Raw genomic sequence first — 7617 nt, forward strand, 5'->3', positions numbered from 1 at the left:
TTCAGGAAAACAGTTTTCACACTATCAATTAATCATACTGCACCACCAGTAGCTGTCAAAATCACCACAGGCTCAATCTTGTTGAATCTGCCTCCTTTTAGGCAATGCTCATTCTGCTATTTGTAAAAGGTCAAAATTAGGGAAAGTCCAGCTAGGTACAGACAAACAATTTGTACTGGTCACAGTGCACAACCACAGTTATGAACATTTTCCACAAGTTGGAGTGTAAAGCCTACTGCACCTGATATTCCCAGGTGGTCTCCCATCCAACTACTTAACCAGGTCTGAGTCTGCTTAGCTTCTGAGATCAGACATTTTCAGACGAGTATGGCTGTAGGTATATCAGGGTAATTAGCATAGCCAACAACTTCATTAAAGCCACCATTAATTGTCAGCCTCTGCCGCAATTATTACTCGTGCAACTAGTTAACTGGCTTCCTCAGAGTCCAGGGATCATTAATTTTACCAATGTAATTGTTTGGATTACTATGTACAATGTTATATTTCATATAAACTGTGAGAGATTTTCTTCTATCAACGTTCAACTGGTATCTTGTCAGCAGCAGAGAATAATCCAAGAGGATGTTAACTCCTCTGGAATCTTTCACCGTGCTTCCATCTTAAGGCAGTTCATGGGTCGTGACACAACAGACAGATCTATTATATCTTATCATTTGTAGTTATGTCTAATATTGTAGCAACTTAAAATGGTTTCTGTCAATTGCTTTCTGCAAGTGTTTTCTGCCTTCTTTACATCTTTGAAAAGAGTAGAGTTGGGTGCAAAACACATGGCCTAGATTTTCCTCTTTCTCTTGCTTCCAGTTAGATTTGGGATGAATAATGGTGTAAAATCAGAAAGGGGAATGAAAAGTTTCATCCATGTTCGTGAAAGTCAACTTCAGAAATTCCAGCAGCAAGTGGTGTGTCAGTAGAAAGTGTCCACTTAAATAAGGATGGCCAAAGATGAACAGTATATGAATAGCAACGTAATGTGGTTATATATTTATCATGTGTTTCATCACTAATGTTCAATGCTGTGAACGTTGGTATAAAACAGACATCCAGCATTTCTCAGTAAGGCCTCCAAATACTGGGAAAATTTACAACTCACTAATTTTGGTTCCCCATGAACCAGAACAACTCATCCAATTCAATGAAGTGCAATTTAACATCCTTAACTTAGATCTCATATTTACTAGCCCCAGTAGTCCTTCTTGGGCATCTCAGGTATTGCTAACTCCACTTCGCAAAAGAGGTTGCCACCCACCTATGGTACCTCCTGGAAGCTGACCATTGGTGCTTCCTAATCTGTGTACTCTGCTGCCTTGGGAGGACTAAAACCATCATCTTCAGCTCCCAACACAAATTCCACTCCTTGCCCCAGCTACTCTTAAATTGGACCAGATTATTTGCAACCTCTACATCTTATTTGACCATAAGCACAGCATCAGACCCAATGTCTACTCATTTACTCCATTACAAAAAATAATTACTTCTGCTTTTATAACATCACCTGCCTTCACCACTACCTCAGTTCATCTGCTGATGAAACTCCCACCCAAGTTTTTGCCACCTCTGAACTTAACTATTCCAATGCTCTCCTCGCCTGGTGTCCATCCTTTATAAACTTCACCTCCTCCAGTACTTTGCTGCCTGTATCTTTTCTAACACCAATGTTCTGATCACTGTCACCTCATACTTCCTGACTTACATTAGCTTCTAGTCTCCTAAGACCTCAAATTTAAAACCTCATCCTCACATTCATAACCCTTTACATCTTTAGTCCCTTTCTCTATCACTTTCGCTGGCCCTAGACAGTCCAGAAATTTGTTCACAAACCCTCCTTCTTCTCCTCATTTATGATCCCCCATAAATGCACCTCTTAACCAAATATTTTTTTTATTCCTTAACTGAGCATCCATTTTTTGACTACAGCTCTGTGCAGTGGTTTGCAATATTTGTCTACATTAAAGGAGCTACGTAAGTGCAGATTTTGCTGTTTTTCAGCATGATCTTTGAACAGACTCACTTGCAACTGATCAGAAAATCCACACTAATATGTTATGCTATTTTTAAAGTGCCTGTGCTTTTAAGGCTACAAAATTTTATTGAGCCCCCTTAAAGGGAAGATGCACTGTAGCTGAAAGAACTAGTGGAAGTCATTTGAAAACTGAACCTGTGCTCCGATGCTTTGACCAATGGCCGATCTCTGGGAAGTTCAGATACAGGTCAATTAAGGGTTTGCACACATTAGGGGTCTGGTAATGTTATTAGGAAGTTTGTTCATATGGTCCAACTAACTGATTGTTTTTATTCTTTTTTCTGCTACAGCTGCATATACGACTTTATGGGCAGAATTTTATATCTTGTGGGCAGGCGCACGCCCAACCCGATCAGGCATAAAATAGTGTGCAATGACGTCGGGTGAACATCCTGATGTCATCACGCACTTGCACCAGAGTCGCCAGCGGGCTCGCTGACACTTAAGAGGCCTATTAAGGCCGTTAAAGTATTAATTAACAGAGATTTCTGCTGCCAGTCCAACCTTACGGTTGGCGGGCGGGCGAATCAGTCAGGCGGCCTTTGCATCCAAGGGCGGGATGAGGCTTCTGTAATTAAATTAAAAAATTAAAAATGATTGGGCAGAATTTTTATAATGCATATGTTTAGGTGAGTGAGTCTGAAGCATGGACATTTTTTTAATGCATTTATAAATCTTTATTTGATGGTTTTACTCTTCAGCTTTCTGAGACAGCTCCCTGCCTTCAAGGAGCTTTTATTGTGTGTTCCCCCGTGCCTGCGCTGACTTGAGCATTCGCCCTCCTCCATCCTGGCAGCGCTGAGCCTTTCAGTACACATTTCACACTGGCTAGCCGTTAATTGGCCAACTAGCATGAAATTGTGGTTGGGGGCTGATCGAGGGCGGCGGGCTGTTTCCTGCCCCCTCCTGGGCCCAGCCACTGCACCCGCACAATTACCTCAAAATTCAGCCCTATGTATATCTGCAATTCCTAACCACACATCAGATATAATATTTCATCTGATGCAAATTTCAGAGAATTAGAAAAGCTCTTTGGTAAGGTAGAAGGTTTGGAACAGTACCTGAACCATAAAAGCAATGGGAAAAATTCCTCAGCCGGGATTGTAGTAAAGTCCCTCCATTTTAAGAAAATTAATCCTAAAATATGGTTAAAAAATTTAAAGTTGAACTTTATTAGTTATAGTTAAAAGAAAATTTAGCCAGGTAGATTGACATTCGCCATGGCAAGTTTTAAATCTGCATGTTGCTGTCCTATCTTATCCTCACCTATTTCTATTTTCTGCATTTTTGTCTGTTTTATAACTTTATCTAATGTTAATTTTATTCTTTTTCTAACTAATACATCTTATTCTACATATTTTTTATGTTGTATTTATTATTTATCTTTTTTACTTATCTTTATTTTAATGTTTCCCAGTTCCAGCCATTTATTTTGAAATGGGAGCAAGATTTGAATTTTCATTAGCTCCAAAAAAATTTAAAGCGAGTAAAGGAAAAAACTAGGCTTTATACTCTAAACAAGTCAATCACTGATATGTAAAATATATCCAAACCCTGGCCTGAATCATCCATATAATGGCCTGGATTTTGTTGTGGGCAGCAAAGGGATGGCTTTTTGCCTTGTGCACCATTATCCAGAGACTTTTTCTGGGCCTGTCAGCAAAGACTCATGTCATTGGTTGTCTATTCCTGTATGTCACCCTCTATAGGGCAACTATAGCATCTGTGAGCAAGACAAGACCAATCAGAATGAAGAATCCTTACTGAGACACACAGCAGGAAGAAACAACAGGAAAATAACAAAAAAGGAAATTTAACTTACAGTGACATCATTGTACATGAGGCAAAATAAAGATTGTGACATAATTTTAATTTTTTTTTCAAAATCTGCAACATTGAATTTCTTCTGAGGGAATGTGACTCTACTGAATTAATTTTATCAGGGCTGGAGAGGCAGTTCAACAGTAATTATTACTCATTAAGCCATGAAAAACTCAGTTACTCCTGATTGTACAAGTCCTAACAATTTCACCTGTCTTTAGAGTGAGAATAGCGCATACTTAACCTAAGTTCATGTCATTACAGTGATCTCAATGCTGAGTCCATTGGCAAAGATGGTAACCTGTGGAGCAACAAAGTATCAATGACAGCAATTTTCGGATATCACGTTTAACCACACATGTGCAGACACCAGAAGCTCATGGAATCGTGGAATCATAGAATGGTTACAAAACAGAAAGAGGCCATTTGGCCTGTCGTGTCCATGCTGGCTTTAGGAGCAATTCCCATACCACTCCCATGCCTTCTTCCTGTAGTCTTGCTGCCAGTTTTACCCTCTAGTAATAATGAGTGTTGAGAGCTTCACTGTTATTAGCTTCTGTATGAGGCCTATTCATTTATGCCTGCGGGCCCTTTAAATTTTGGTGTGGCTGCATGTGCACAGTAACTTGTGCTCAGTCTGCATGGGAACTTTTGATGTGGCACAGCTGCAAGGCCACACAGTTTACAGGGAACATGGCTTGTTATGGCACAGCGGATGGTAAATGCCGAGCTGCTCAAATCCTAGAGGGAAACTTGAAACAGCTGCCACAACTGTTTTGCAATTTGTACTTTATTTCGAGTAATGAGCTGACCAAGACTTAGAGGTTTTTGTGCAAAACTAAATTAAATATTTATTAATAGAAGAAAAGAGTTTAAACACATACATACAAAACACTACTATAATAACTCCTAAATCTCCTAATTAATCTAGCCCCTAGTTACACCTCCGTTAAGGCAATAGTTAAACAAAAATAGTTTTTAACAGACTTATTTGAACAAATAGGATGAGCAATTGCATGATGTAAATCATGCAATTTAAATATAAATATGGTAAGTTGGGTTTGGAAAACAGAGAAATCTTCAGAAGGCCGGTGGTCTGTTCAAAAATTATGGCCCTTGTTGTGCTATGACTAGTATTGAACCTCTCTTCTACTTCACTGTGAGAGTTTCTGTTGGGTGTCATCAGCCAAATCAGTAATCCCTGAGGATCCATCCATTAATCTGCGACCTTGGTATAATTGACACAGCACATAGGCATCATGGCTGCTGCCTGGATATTAAGCACAAACCTGGTGTCACATACTAACTGCTTATTTAAATATTGTATCACCACCATGCTGTCTAAATTTAAAGTGAAATAAGAGTTGTGGTGGGCAAGATCAGGTGCTGCATGGGAGTGTGATCAGTGGGTGGGTGGAGATGCAGGTCAGCTCAGATGGACAACTGAAAGCGAACTCCAGCAGGCAGCATTGAAAATGCTCAGGACATTGAGTTTAATGTGATATGTGATATGCGTGGGAGAGTGCTTGCACAAGGCTCCGAAAGGCCCTGCCACACACACACCTCTCCCTCCAGAATCACTTGTGGACCAGCTGCTCCCTCTGTGGTGACAGAGGTCAGTGCTGAGGGGCTCACAGGCAAAGGGGACTCAAAGGGAGAGGACAGCCTCTGAGATTCCTGAATGGATGACCCGGGGTGTCCAGCATCGCTCCTCCTGCCTTTAGGTGCCTGAGGGTCCTTCCCTGACTCCTTGAGGGGAAGGAGCACCTGGGGGGGACATTGAGGTAGCCTGTTTCCCTCTTGCCTTGCCACTGCAGGAACTCACGCATGGCTCCCACAATGGAGTGCAGGTCTGCGCACATCTCCATGTCCTGCTGGACCAGGGTCTCCATGGCGTCCGCCATCCTTCCCATGGAGACCTCCATAGGTGCACATGTGGGCAGCACTTCATCAGAGAGCAGGCGGACACACACCTCCAACTCGTGAGACTCTCTGTTAAGGGCTTCCAGCAGCTCTGCGTGATGTTCCCACGCCTTCTGCCAACTCTCCAGGATGAATTGGAAGGCCGTTCCCGAGGTTCGTTATCTGACTCAGACCTCACAGATGCCTCTTCCCTAACAGTTGTCTGAGTGCCGTGGAGCTCAGCTGAACCTGCCTCCTCCTGCTGCGGACATGTGTCCATGCGGTAACCACCAGACTGTGAACACGAGCCTGCTCTAGATCTAGACCCCACCGAGGTGTGTGTCTCTGTGCTGTTGGAGGGTGTGGGTTAGCGCTGTGACAGGTTTTCCAGGCTGCTTATTTCCAGCTCTTCAATGGAGGAAGTGTTCTCTTGGCTGGAGGTGAGGACGTAGATGGAGCTGAAGGACTGGCTGGCTGAGGGTGTCGGTCGCCTGGCAGAGATCTTTGCGAATCAAAGAAGAGATAAGTAGTGCACAGCAGCAGAGTCAAAAGCAGGAGTGAGAACTCAGACTTGCGTTGAGGGAGGGATGATGTGGAGTGGGATCCTCACAATGGTGTTTGCTGCCGACTTCACCATCACCGTAGGCACGGTCCACAAGTCAGCACAATGGCACACTCCTCAAAGTGAGTGAGGGGCCTAATGTGGGCCACTCCACCGCTGGTCTGGGATCCCTCCCTGCTGTTGTGAGAGGTGGCCGAGTTGGTACTATTGATTAACAGCCAGTAATTGGGTGGAAAACTTTGAGTTTATTTACAAAGGTACTCAGCAGCAACTACACGTGTGCCTTCACTTCAAACTCTATTGCTATACTACTGACTACAGAGGAAATCCATGCTACTCTTCAATTGGGCTGAATTTTCTTTCAATTAAGGCCCGCCCAGCATGACGTCTGCCGGGAAGCACTATGCCCTTCCTGTGCAGGGGGGGGGGTGGGGGGGGGGGGCGTTGGGATTCCCCAAATGTGAGAGTGCGCTGATTTGCGCATGTGCACGAAAGAGCGCACATCTCCCTGAGACTAAGTGCTGCCTCAGGGAGATTGCTAAAAGGTTTTCAAACTTTAAAAATAGAAAAAAATAAAATCGTTAACATGACCCCCTCATGTGACAATGTCACATGAGATGGGACATGTTAATAAATTGCACAAAAACTTTAATAAACTTTTTAAAAACTGACATGAAACCTCATCTCGCCGGTGGATGAGGTTTCATGTTATGTTTCTCTATTTGCTGCCAGGGCCCTTGGCCTGCCCATTAACCTTAAGGTTGGACGGGCAGGTCCTTTAATTGTTTTAATTATCCTGTCAATGGCCTCAATGTCGGGGATTCCACCCAACATCATCCTGTGTCATTTTTGTGTTGGTGAGCAGGCCCCGCCCCCTTCTCGCCATCGGAAAAATTCAGCCCATTGAGTATTAAAGGTCATGTAATCTTCCTTAACAAACGTTCTTCTTAAAAGTATATTACACACTAAATAAAACCATAATTACCATATCCCTCCTCCTTTACCCATATATACATTTTATATTTACAAGTACAATTTTCTCAAAGACATCAAAATATTTACACTGGTAAGTAATTTACAGATTCAGTCGTTCTGGGGGTTTCTTTATGCGTGTAAAGTGTCTCAGTTCTACAACTTCAGATACTTTGTCAGGAATCTCCTTTTCTGGAACTGCCTTTACATCAGACACCTACAGTTCTGTATCCTCAACTCTTACAGGAACATCAGGCATGTCTGTACTGGGCTGAGTTCTCTCAACAGGAAACGCTAACCCGGACATGAACACTGATGG

General features: G+C 42.7%; 1 pseudogene; it reads right to left on the bottom strand.

Moving 5' to 3' along the window:
• Positions 1–229: 229 nt before the first annotated feature.
• Positions 230–339, bottom strand: LOC121284515 (annotated as a pseudogene).
• Positions 340–7617: the final 7278 nt, after the last annotated feature.

This window comes from Carcharodon carcharias, chromosome 11, assembly GCF_017639515.1.
Source record: "Carcharodon carcharias isolate sCarCar2 chromosome 11, sCarCar2.pri, whole genome shotgun sequence".
Taxonomy (NCBI): Eukaryota; Metazoa; Chordata; class Chondrichthyes; order Lamniformes; family Lamnidae; genus Carcharodon; species Carcharodon carcharias.